This window comes from Mytilus californianus, unplaced genomic scaffold, assembly GCF_021869535.1.
Source record: "Mytilus californianus isolate M0D057914Y unplaced genomic scaffold, xbMytCali1.0.p SCAF_11, whole genome shotgun sequence".
NCBI classification, from domain to species: Eukaryota; Metazoa; Mollusca; class Bivalvia; order Mytilida; family Mytilidae; genus Mytilus; species Mytilus californianus.
Window position 1 is genome coordinate 4,667,065 of NW_026262593.1, and position 14,248 is coordinate 4,681,312.

Sequence of the window (14,248 nt, forward strand, 5' to 3'; positions counted from 1 at the left end):
TTATTGTCATTGCATTTTGTGTTAATGTTTGTATCCATTTAAAGTAAATGTTTATTGCAAATAAATATTTTTTCTATTTAATATTATTATACTTCATGTCAAAATGCGATATTTTGATTGGTTAATACGAGGGTGATAATTTACTCATCACATGGGTTATATTCTATTAGCCTTCACGGAAACGCTTAATCAGTTGTGCACTTTATTTCATGCAATATAATGAATTAAATAATACAAATCTGAGATAGTGATAGAGCAGATTGTCTCTCCTCAATGTTCGCTTCGATTGACAGTGTTTTCTCGGAGTAACAATCTGCACTATCAACATTTTTGCTATGTGTTATTTAATTCATAGCGTTGTCAGTTTATTTTCGACTTATAAGTTTGAATGTCCCTTTGGTATCCTTCGCCTCTCTTATAAAGTGTTTGGAGATGTCTGTAGGAGAACGTTTGCTTCGCACTGAAACGGTAAAATCAAATATATTTGCACCATACAGTTAACAATTGTATTTTATATTACTTCTGATGTTTTTGCTACTCCACACGATGATAGACTTTTATCAAGCTGTTACAATTAAGTCTAAAATTCCAACACTGAACAACATTTTTTATTGAAAACAGAAACACCCCAGAACCCATATCTGGTTGCCATATTAATATAGACAAATCTTTTGTATGTGCAGTACCTTGCCGATAACAAATATTGAATTGTTTTTTCATACCCTTTGTTGCTTTTGAAATCAAAATCACGAGCGTTAGTTGTCAGAATCAATTTCTTGAAGATATCCCCTAAACCCTTTCCAATACGCACTAAAATCGCCATGATATTGTGCGAGGTAGCAACTCCCCAACCCTTAGTTGACCTCAGATGAATTTATCTATTAATTGAAGGTTCATTTGGTCATAAAGGTCCTCCCGAAGATAAGTACTAATACCAAGTCGTCCTTTGTATTCACATTTTTGGTATCTAATGCATTCATCTACATAATTCATAACAGATTAAGGTCAACAAGATTTTTTCGTATTTAAGAACTGATTGTCACTTCAACGTTTCCTAAGGAAGAAACACTAACTTCTGAAGAAGAATACGTTCATTTGTTCAAATTCAATACAAGAATTATCTGTTTAAGATCTGTTGAACCTTCATTCTATTACTCTTTGATAAAATGGATAGTTTAAAGTAAATGGTTAATTGTGAAGACATATCAGGTGGTTTTTAGAAGCCTATATAAACTTATAATGAACTGATGTCAAAACATGACTTGTTTCGTCTTATTTCAACGGAGTATGCTTATAATACAAACGCTTCTTGCTCCAGTGTGGATATGAGGTAGACTGAAATTGACCTTGAACAAGTTTTACGGACATCATGAAGTTTTGTGTGTGTCCCTGTCCACGAAACATGTTGTTATGGTTTAGAATTTGAAATACTAGAATTGTATTATGATATTATATTAACTGATCGTGTCCTATTACCTATCTTGACATTTTGACTAAGGTTACCAGTTTCTGTGCTACCGGTCTGGTACATTGTAGAGTTGATGAGATTATAAAATAAGAATATAACAAAATATAAAGAGGGCTAACAAAATAACAGGAACCGAACAAAGACTGAAAAACCTTGATAAATTATAGAATGGTTATAATTTTTTCTTATAAGGAACATGTAGATATTAGTTGCTCTTTAAAATTTCACTTTCTCACTGCCTATAGAAGATAAACAAAACGAAATGTATTGATACATCATCAAAAAATATATTCTTAAGTTAGTAAAGAGTTAATTTGTTTCGGGAAAACCGTTCCATTGCTTCAAGGTTAGTACAGCTATTGATTACAGTATGTGTTTGACCTGTCAATAGAAAGTATAGACACGAGTATGCATTATAATCATCATACTTTATTTCGCCCTATTTGACATTGACAAAAGACATCATGCATAAATTATGTGGAAATATAGTTTTCGACTCATAAAACGAGAAGTGTCATTATATAATTGGAAAATGAATGATATTTACTGTGTGCAGTATTTTAGAATAGAAAATCCCTCGTTAGGGACTTACAAACAATGTTCTGAAATCAATCCAGGAGCAGATTGCCTTGAAATGCTCTCGTCTAATTGTAAAGCAGTCTGCAAATGTAATTGTCACTTATGAATTTAGTTAATCGATCATAGAGTTATTGAGTTTGGTATTATCATGTGAACAGACTTACTATTTGATGGTTAAGAGTATCCTGAACAATGTGTCCACACAATTTACTGTTTCCGCTTCTGGAAGGAGTCGTCCAAAGGTTAGGTTCATGCTTTGCTGTTAAAGGTCTGCCAGTAATTGTAGAATATTGTCACTTGACATCATTATCATCGACCGTAGTTAAACAGAAAAAAACTATTAAATTCGTCATCTATTCGCATTCGTTTTTCCTTTTGAAGTCTCTCATGTAAGGTATTTGCACCATTGATTATGTTTTTCTACTGAAATTGGCCGGAAAGTGACTAATATTATATATTATATTTCAATATTTGGGGTTTGAGCGTTCATGGTGAAAGTAAATTAAGAAAAGAGTTATTGTCATATTCTACAATTTAAGTTGTTCAATGTTTTGGTACTGCTTATTGCAATTGTGTCAATAATATTTAACGCGATTTGAGACCGTGACGGTGTATTTGTATAAATTGTAATGAAATACATTGAAAGTGAATACTCATTTTATATTTATTTATATTTAATTTTCAAGTCAATAAATTTATATCTGTAAAAAACATTTTTTGATGGGATGTCATCAAAGTAAACAAACGTCACCACGACATCATATGAAATCATCTATTTCAATCATTACGTAAAGTAAGATAAGGAAAAACGCTGTATGTAGGACAACATACAAATGATACCGGTTATTTCTAACAATCATTGTTTTCAAAAGAACACTACCAAACGCGAACACTTATTGAAATGTCATTGACGATAATCTGACGACTGTGAATCTTGCAGCTGACTTACACCCAGTGTGCCTGAACTGTTGATGCTGAACACGATGAAATTTGATACGATGTTTATTGTCATATCACTCATATTTAAAGAAGTTCCAATATTTTCTTTTCATTATTTAAACGCTCTACCGTGTCCTTAAAGTACTCGTACAACCGTGATACAACCCTATTCGCATTACTATCACATGCAACTTTCATAAGACTGTTGATAACGTCACCAATCTTCGTTTGATCCTCGGATTGATCTCTGATGATACTTTCCTCATGTGTTTGCCATATATATATTAATTCATCTGCATATTTGTCTGAATTTTTACCAGCAAGATTTTTCATGATGTCATAGATGTTGAAATATTGTTTATCGATGACTTTAACCCGCCATTCAAATCTGTCTCTATGTATCCCCAAAAATCCGAAGAAATTGTTCATGACAAATATATGTACATAACTTTTTATCCTTTCGCCAAACTTTGCTACTACCCATTTCATTGTCTTTTCATTCATATTTTGAAAAGCAGTTTGAAATAAACATTCGTGATCATCATACTCAACGTGAATTTGCTGTTTTTCAATAACAGTTAGTACTTCATCAAGTAAGTCTGTGTCATCCCATGCGCATCTCTTACAAAGAACATACACTATAGTTTTGTGACACGCCTCTTTTATTTTTTCGCTTAACGTAGACTGACTGACAGATAAATCAATATGCCTTATCAAAATGTAAATTATACTCTTTCCGTTGGGTTTATTACTGATTAACTGTAATAAATTCGCTGGTAAAAAGAAATGTACGCTTTGCACCCGAAATGGGATTAAAACATCACTAGGCAAATAAAGTGTACTACTTTTATCCAACAAAATATTAAGAAAATCGATATCGTCTAGTAGGCTAGAGCATGCAATCATGTGCATTGGTTTGTGTATTGCTTTTTCTTCAGAAAGAGTGCTTAGCAGACAAGATATTATCCGTACTGCCAATGGCTCGTATAAATCCCTTTTGACTACAAATCCAGGTTTCAAGACACAGTTTGGTAACGAATAAGGTTTAAGTTGTGTTGTTATAAATCCAATATCAAGGAGACCAATGCTTGATAGAAAATCTGATTCGAAGTAAGCGCTAACAAAAAGATCGAATATGAGAGAATTTCGGAAGCTATACATTTCAAGAGGACATGCAGAAGAGTAGAAGAAAGCCAACTGCTTTCTAAGATATGCATTAATTTCCTTCATTTTTTTAAATTCATTTAGAATTTCAATAACATTTATATCATTATAAAGTTTATCTGAAGTGGACAAGACATGGTTTTTGATATCTGATTGACTTACTAGTCTTCTTTCCATCATGAGAAATGAGAAAATCAAGTAATGAATTTTTGAAGGTTTTTCTGTTTTCTTTTTCAAATTTCGAAGATTATTAAGTATGCACATGCATGGCGAACGGAAGAAATCTGAGCCAAATGAATACAAAGTTGGGACGTTAGTAAACAGAAAAATAGCTCTGGGTAACCAATATTTATGCAACTGTCGTCAATCGTTGCTATATGTTTTACTGTTGCCTCATTTAAACGTTCAGTGGATTGACATGATGATTCATCAGCAAAAGTAGGCATAGCATCTATGTACGTTCGCAGAAGTTCTTCTTTTTCACTATTTTTTAGTTTGTATTTACTTGAATCTAAGTCTAGTATGGATATGTTGCTGAATATTGTATTTCTTTCAGTTACCTCGTCTAATTCTGTAATTACACAAACGGCTTTTATACAACCGTTCTCAACCAAACGCTGAATAAATTCGAAAATCTGGATAACAACGTCAACAGGTAAACCGGCGTCAGTACATAATAAAACATCAAACAACAGGACAACTTTTGTTGCTCCTTTTATTATGTCAAATGGCATACGAGGGTTTACAAATGACATTTCATTTTCCCAAATATTGATTTTGCATTCTTCAAATGTATAAGGCAATCTCTGAATATCGTAATCGGCATGTCGCTGACAGTAATATCGTATTATTTCTAACGCATTTGTACTTTTACCTGTGCCTACTCCCCCAGTCAATATTACTAAACCCTTTTCTTCTAAAACTTGTAGTCCATCTGAAATAACCTTTGGTTCGAGAAATGGTTCGTTATATTTTTCAGTTGTTATCCGTTTTTTCTCTGGTAATACGTCTGAAAAAATACACATTTCTAATTATTCTTCGCTATTCAAACTATGCATTAATCATTTCATCGACTATTGTAATAACATTTCAATATTTATTGAGAATAATGATTTGTATACTTATAGGGAAAATATAGGTCAGTATACCTATAACTAGATAATTATAGTTATGTTTTACTGTAATGTTAAAATCATTATCTAAGTAGAATTAAATTCAATTTTAACCTTAAATAAAGCTTACTTTGCCTGCCCCGTAATTTAGGATTTAATCGATATAGTTCTGATTGCGCATGTTGAAGTCTTTTAACATCCTCTCGCAAATATAGAATTTCAGCTTCAGCATTCCGTATTTCTAATATTGAATTCTTGTGAAAGATATCAAGCGATGCAAATTCCCATTTTGCACAATTGTGTTGTAGATTTCCCCTCCTAGTCTTTTAATGGCCTATAAAATACATGATACCAACCAAACATTTTACTAATATTTGAGTTAGTTGAAAGATTTAAGATTATTTGTATATAAAAAGAACATTATTTGTCATACAGAACATTTTAAAATCAGCAAAATGTCCAGTTGAAAAGACAAGACACTCTCAAAAGAATACACTAATGAGAATAATTCAAGCTATCGTGCACTTGGAGAAGCACATATATTTAACGTTTCATTTGATACGTACGATATTTTTCACATTGACTATCAAGAACTGCAGTTTAATCATCAGGATGGACTAACTCAAATTACCAATAATATCAATCAAAGATATGAAAAATAAATTCTATGCGACTGTCATACAAGTGGGAGGTGAATCTAGCTATATAACCAGGTTTAATCCACCATTTTTTACATAAGGAAATGCCTGTACCAAATCAGGAATATGACAGTTGTATTCCATTCGTTTGATGTGTTTTTTCTTTTGATTTTGCCATTTGTTAAGGGACTTTCCGTTTTGAATATTTCTTGGAGTTTGATATTTTTTTTATTTTACTTTTTTCATTAGTGAAAGAACTACTTAACCAATTGAAACGTTTGCTTTGCTTTAGTCCGGCTCAAACCTTTTTGTCAAAATACTAGTATGGTATATTCATTGCTAGCTTAGTAAAAATATTTATAAAGTGTTGATTTCATTTAGTGAAATATAAACGTATGCACTTTATGAATATTCGCGTATAATTACAGCTTTTTGCTGTTCCAGCGTATCGATAAACCTGAAGATCATAAACAGAATTTTCTGAAAATTAAATATATTAACAGAGGTATTGATTTCATCAACTTATCGAGTATATTTAATGACTCATTCAAATCTTTATATCACCTTATTTTGATAACACAGAACCACCTATTATTTCGTAAACATACAAAAAAAAACCAGCAGAATTTTAATTTTTAATTATACGTCAGTAACATCAGACGTCAGTGTAGAAAATAATACTCCTCCAACTTGAAACTGTGAATTGTCGAATTTTAGATATGATCTCTATGGCCATGCTATTATGGGGGACCTCAAGACCGAAAGGTTAAAAACATTTTAAAAAAAGGACCAAAATATCGTCCTCCATCTAAAATAGATTGGAAACAGTGTCGTCAGGTCACAAAAGACGCTCTTTGATCGTATTGTAAAAATTGGTGTAAACGGGAAAAATCTTATTAAAAAAAATCTTGATTCTTATTTAAATAAATGTATGAATGTTGTGGATATTCGAATATCACATTTTGAAAATAATTTAGAAATAAATAAGTACATAATACGCCTATTTCTGGAATAAGAAACAAAACTAGACGTTTAGTATGACGTCCATTATCACTGAACTAGTATACATATTTGTTTAGGGGCCAGCTGAAGGACGCCTCCGGGTGCGGGGGTTTCTCGCTGCATTGAAGACCCATTGATGGCCTTCGGCTGTTGTCTGCTCTATAGTCGGGTTGTTGTCTCTTTGACACATTCCCCATTTCCATTCTCAATTTTATTCAAGTACTCGCAAAGCGGTTTGTGTTTGTACCAGCCGACAAAGCAGCCAACAATGTGGTGGTGGTATGTCGTAGATACTACACGGACGTTCTTAAGCATGAAATTTTAAATTCTTCTACATTCAAGTACGTGTGCTCCACAGAGTCATATAGTAAACAATCATATCATAACCACATCACAGCTTCAGGGCTCTTCTGAACGTTTGAAGGTACCAACTATGTACTGGTGACCTAAACTACACAAAAAAAAAAACAGTAAAATATCGTTTCATCTCTGCCTCTAGTAAGTGTTCTACAACTAATCTTTCGGCGCTTTTAACTAGTTCTTTAACAACTTTCAAAGAACTTATCATTAACTTTTGTAATAAAACATATGAAAATAGTGGAATTGACTATTTTTGGAGTGCAAAAATTTATTTGGATGTTTTAGATAAATTACGTGCCTTTAATGGTCCTTTTGATTCTGTTGACAGTTTTGACTTTTCAACTCTTTACGCTAAACTTCCACACAATCTTATCAGACAAAGTTTTCCTATTTAATTAAATGGTCGTTTGGTAAATCTGAATGCAAATATATTTGCTGCAACTCATTCAAAGCCTTCTTCTCTAATGAGAAAGGTAAATATGCTAGATATACTTACTGGAGGTGTGATGAGATGATTGAAGCTGTTAATTATCCCCTTGATGATATTTATGTACGTTTCGGCAATAAAGTTTATCGACTGGTTTTAGGTATTCCTATGGGCACCAATTGCGCTCCTTTAATAGCAGACTTGTTCTTGTACTGTCTAAATTGCATTTAATTGATAAATTCGACAACACTTATCGTTATCTTGATGATATTTTTTCGTTAAATAATCAAGAATTTTCTAAATATACTGCCGAAATTTACCCAAAAAGGAACCAACTTTAATAAATCAAATATATATAAACGGTAATAACTGTCCTTTCCTAGATTAAGATATTTCAGTTTATCACGGGAAACTCTACACTAAAATGTACGACAAAAGGGACGATTTTTCGTTCCCTATTGTTAATTTTCCTTTTTTGGACGGTGATACTCCTTGTGCACCATCTTACGTTGTTTATATATCACAACTCTTTCGCTTTGCCCGTGTCTGTTGTGACGTTTTGGATTTCAATGAACGTAATCTATGTATTACTGATAAATTATTATGTCATGGATTTTGTTACCACAAATTACTTAAAACCTTTACTAAATTCTTCCATACGTATAAAGATTTGGTTTGGAAGTTTGGTTGTACCTGTAGAAAACTTATTTTTAACGGGATAGCACATCCTAATTTTCCCGGAGATGTTGTTTGCCGAGCCCGGAAATTTAGATACGATCCGGGTAAACTTATCGATCCTTTAAATAAACTTATTCTAAAAGGTTACCGATTCAACACTATAATAAGATCTTTGAATATTGTTTTATTGGTATTAATATTGATTTTGTTATCAGTAAATTAAAATCAAACTAAATATTATTTTTATATATATATGCACATTCATGGCTCTACAATCTCTCGATACCTGTATCTTGGAATTGCACAAGTTCATGTTTTTCTCTGACTGTTAATGACGTCTTTACACTAAATACATTGGATGTTGGATGTGTACTGATTGATAGTTTAGTCTTAGATGCATGATTTTTTTATTAGTTGTTATTGGCTTTGAACTAGCTTTCAGTAACTGCGAGTACTCTCAGATCTGAACGTAGTGTCTTTTTGTTGTGTGGATGTATAAGTAACCTGCCACGTCCACTCTGTATTTTTGTTAGATGTATTTCTGCTTTGTATCAATCTGATGGTTTAAGCAATTTTCAACTGATTTTTATAGTTGTCCTTATGTTGTACTGTTACACCACTGTCCCAGGTTAGGGGAGGGTTGGCGCGCCTTCAAACTAGTTTATCCCCGCCACATTATATATGTGCCTGTCCCAAGTCAGGAGCCTGTAATTGAGTGGTTATCGTTTTCTGTTGTTTTCATATTTGTTTTTTGTTTATTGTTTTGCATTGTTTTTTTGTATTGTGCCATTGCACAACTGTCCCAGGTTAGGGGGAGGGTTTGGCGCCAACACACTAGTTACCCCCGCCACATTCTGTATGTGCCTGTCCCAAGTCAGGAGCCTGTAATTCAGTGGTTGTCGTCTGTTGCTGTATATCATATTTGTTTTTCGTTCATTATTTTGTATATAAATCAGGCCGTTAGTTTTCTCGTTTGAATTGATTTACATTTGTCATTTCGGGGCCTTTTATAGCTGACTATGCGGTATGGGTTTTACTCATTGTTGAAGGCCGTATGGTGACCTATAGTTGTTAATTTCTGTGTCATTTGGTCTCTTGTGGAGAGTTGTTTCATTGGCAATCATACCACGTCTTCTTATTTTTATATATACTCTACTGATGTCGCAAAAATCAATCAGGTTTGGCAACGGCCTATGTTAAGTACTGTAAGCGTATGATTGCAGTCACACGAACGTGGGAAATAAAATAATGTAGTTAAATTTCCCAAATAGTCACATATGGCAAAATCCTAGGTTCTTTTTTCGTATGATTTGTACCACGTGACTTTGGTCCTTTTGATTACATTACTTCCCTAAGTTTAAGTTTGAAAATATAAATCATATCGAATTTGCGGATAATCCAGTCTTTTTCCGTCTTGGATCTAAAACTTACGTGTCTTTGAAAACTTCCTTTGGCGGATATTTACAAATATGATGTGTAATTCAAAGAGAAAATGCTTAAAATTTGACTATTTACGAAAGGGGAAGGATGAAATCATCATGTTTTTAACAAAATTGGCAGAAAACTTAAGAAAGCATTAAGATAAAAATTTTTTTAAACTGAAAATTCAACCTGCAAGGTGTTTCCCTACATGCGAACAAATCATGAACAATCTCTTCTTGTATCCTTATTTCTATTTTTAATCTTGCTTTTTTACGATTTTTCGTTATTCTATATAAAATGTAGCAATTATACTACGGTTACGCTTCGGATTTTGAAATTGAAAAGGCCAAAACGTTTCAAAGTAGACAATGTTCATTTGTTCACGAACAGAATGCAATTTAAACAACATGTACAATTCAACTATATGCGAACAAATTGCTGATTCGACTTAGGAATTGGCATATTTGCATTTTTATTTTAGGGACCTGTATAATCTTATTGTAATGGCTGTCGTCATGATAATGCAATATGGTCGCTATGCAAATTAGCAAAGTACCCCAACTTTTGCCATATGAGTCATCATCTCTTCACATCCAAATATGCAGCGTTTTTATGTGTAACCCTTAAACGTTTAGAAGGCTAATTTTTTATAATTATGAGGTCCCTGAAAGGCATAACCAAAGCTAGACTAGGTATCGATACAAGAATTCAAAAAAGTAACTGTCAATTCTCATGGCGGCACACCAGCTCTTGCTCTTGCTCCTATTAGAGTTCAAGCTATTCCATCCGGTTTTTTTACATTGATTTATATATCTACTTAATGGATTTATGAGATTTGAACATCGGTAAACTACAGGTGTCTCTAATTTACAGTATAGAATTCGAAATTCAATGAAAATTACCTCGCATAAGTCACTCCATGCAGCAGCGTATTCATCTGGACCGATCTCAATTAATGCAGAATGGAAATACGTATTTCTGTAATATTTAATTCTACTAAGATCAGCTTCTACACTTGTGTCTGTCTTCAAAGGTAATCTTTCTGATATACTTAATCCAGCAAGATGGTGCAGTAGAAGTATCATTAGAGATATATCAAATGATTCTGATGATGGATTACCTTTGGAAAGAAATATGTATAGTATATCTATAATACTAACGGAACAGTTTGCCGATTTTCCAGGAAAAAACACTGTAGAGATGTAGTTTAGAATGTTAGCTTTATTTAAGGGGGTTATAACATGTATAAATACAAACATTTCATACACTACGTGCAATATGACACATATAAAGAAAACAAGTGAAAGAAGGATGTGACTAAAAATATATTTTTTATTGTGATTAGGGTTCTGTCTCCTTAAAGTATATTGAAGACAATTTAGAAAACGGTTTTTACAATTAAACCTAAGTATGTTTGTTTTATCTGCTTGAAATGTCCAGCAAAAATGAAACGCTCCACGTAACTCCTTCATTGGTTAGGAATGAAATATGTAAATATAAGTACACTTCACCTGTAGTGAAATAAACATGAAAAACTCTTGCACTAGATCATTTCAATTCCTGAATTAATGTAGTTGTGTCCTTGTTCCTGTATTTTATGAGAGATATTTAAAAATTGTTTGTATAACGAATATCCTCCGTTATCACAGACATATGTCTCACCGTTATAAATGTATACTGCTTGAGGATTACAAATATTCATGCAAATTAATCCGATTTGCCGTCCCATATGAACAAAATACACAGTCATGCCCTATCGTATTGAATTTGAGGATCTTCGCCTGACAGAGTACATACAAAATATTTTTTCAACTTGAAAAATGGACCAAAGGATTTTCGCAACGAAATTAGTACATGTCTTAAAATGATACATAGTTTACATTTGAAAGAATGTTGACTTTTTATTTTGAATGTTCTCTCGTCTTCTCTCAAATTAAACGCTTAAACTTGCGAAGTTTTATCTATTTATAAACCCTCATAATCCAAATAAAAAATCAGTTATATGACACAATGCCCTAGAGAAATCCAAAGTACCCAAAAATGAAGCTAAAGTGCATTAATTGAACGTTATATATATAAAAAACAAAAAATATAAACAAGTCTAAATTGAAAACAACGTTCAAACCTATGATTGCGTTGTATAAAAACCACAATTTTTATACGTGTGCTTGCAGAACAAATTTCTTGGTAGAGGGTTCTAAATACAGCACAAACAACCTTTTCCAAAAGACCAAATGAGTGAAAAAGTATATTTTAACAAAACGCATTTGACTAGCAGGTCGAACAACTGATGTTCTTAAACCCTGCTGACTGCCATTGGCGATTGCCAAATAAACGGATCACAAGATGTAACAAAATAGATCTTATTATTTATTTATTACCAAACAGAAAACAATAAACTTGCGGAAAAGATGGTAGTTTCAAAAATTTGTACACCATATCCGGATTTCGACAATTAATGTCTCTTCAGTGATGTTAGGAATCGAAACGGTATTTGGAAGGCCATATAATTTACCTCAATTTAGGTTAGACTCTTGAATTTTGAAAGAGTCAAAATAGGATGAACGGATCATATAAACCCGAAGGCAAATATAATGCAAGCCCAAACGAAAAATATAAACAAGTCTAAATTGAAAACAACGTTCAAACCTATGATTGCGTTGGATAAAAACCGCAATTTTTATACGTGTGCTTACAAAACCAATTTCTTGGAAGAGGGTTCTAAATACAGCACAAACAACATTTTCCAAAAGACCAAATGAGTGAAAAAGTATATTTTAACAAAACGCATTTGACTAGCAGGTCGAACAACTGATGTTCTTAAACCCTGCTGACTGCCATTGGCGATTGCCAAATAAACGGATCACAAGATGTAACAAAATAGATCTTATTATTAATTTATTACCAAACAGAAAACAATCCGGATTTCGACAATTAATGTCTCTTCAGTGATGTTAGGAATCGAATCGGTATTTTGAAGGCCATATAATTTACCTCAATTTAGGATAGACTCTTGAATTTTTAAAGAGTCAAAATAGGATGAACGGATCATATAAACCCGAAGGCAAATATAACACAAGCCCAAACGAAAAATATAAACAAGTCTAAATTGAAAACAACGTTCAAACCTATGATTGCGTTGGACAAATACCGCAATTTTTATACGTGTGCTTGCAAAACCAATTTCTTGGTAGAGGGGTCTAAATACTAAAACACAAACAATATATACAAATTGAAATTGAAAACGTAACGCGATACATATATACATGTATGTATTTATTAACTTAGGAAATTATGTTTTGAAAGTGTTTCTTACCGTTGTTTTGTTTTAAAGTGTGCACCTGAGGTTGACTCATAATTCTTTTCCTTTGCAGGTCACTAAGTAAATCGTAGCTTTTCCGTATGGTTCCTTTCAAAGCGCTCGGGTGGAATTCTTTGTTGAATTGCGTACGAACTGCCCTTGGGCATACATCTATCAACAACATAAACACTCTAACAAAATGTTCTTCTCTTTCTGTAAACAATGGCATGCTTGGAAGGGCCAGTTCAAGTTTCAATCAGTTGTTTCTGAAATATGAGCTAAATAAAATAACTCTTTTTCATATTAATGAAAGGTATGTGGGGTAAATATTCATGTTGCAGAAACTCAATGAAACATAAACCAAAATACACTGAGATAATTCCATGCAAAAATTCCCATTGATTGTATATAACAAACTGAATATGTAACCATCGACTTTTAACATGTTTAAGACATCTCTGCGTTAAGTGCGAACAAAGAAGAAGTAATCTATGTATGATTTGACATTTTATTGTAATCAGTTATAATTTCAACAGTAAAAATTAATAAAAACACATGCTTTGTCAGTTAGACAACAATGAAACCCAGGAAAGGCATATAATCAAAGAGCTGAAAGCTCTGAGGAAAAATGACGCCACTGTCTCTAATATTGTGATATTTTTTATGCAAGTGTTGATTTTCACATACCGTAATAAGTTTAATATTGCAACATGTCTTGTAAGCATATAATTGATATTCGTATATGTGTCTGTTTTTTTCAGTACAAATGAATAGGTCAAGACTACCTGAATGACCTACAGTATCCAATTACTACTGGCTGTTTTTTTGTATAAATAAATAGGGCAAGACTACCGGAATGATCTACAATATCCAATGACTACTGGCTGTTCTTTTGTACTAATAAAAAGGTCAAGACTATTTGAATGATCTACAATATCCAATGACTACTGGCTGTTCTTTTGTACATATAAATAAAGACTACCTGAATGATCTAAAGTATTCTAAGTAATGTGATTTTTTTCTTGCAATTACATTTTTCTAAATCAAGAATATAGACTACTAGTATCCTTTTCAAACCAAATGATTATGAAGAGCCTGTTGTTAGCAAGCTCTTATACCCCACATACTCATTAAATAAATTACTAGTGACCTAGTTAT

The 14,248-nt window shown here is 32.6% G+C and overlaps 1 long non-coding RNA gene across 1 annotated transcript; it reads right to left on the reverse strand.

The window, feature by feature from the left end:
- Positions 1–4,816: 4,816 nt before the first annotated feature.
- On the reverse strand, positions 4,817–10,904 carry LOC127719427 (uncharacterized). Its single transcript, XR_007990300.1, has 3 exons — positions 10,692–10,904; positions 5,393–5,596; positions 4,817–5,159 (listed from the first exon to the last, which is right to left on the reverse strand). It is a non-coding gene; the product is annotated as an uncharacterized LOC127719427 (long non-coding RNA).
- Positions 10,905–14,248: the final 3,344 nt, after the last annotated feature.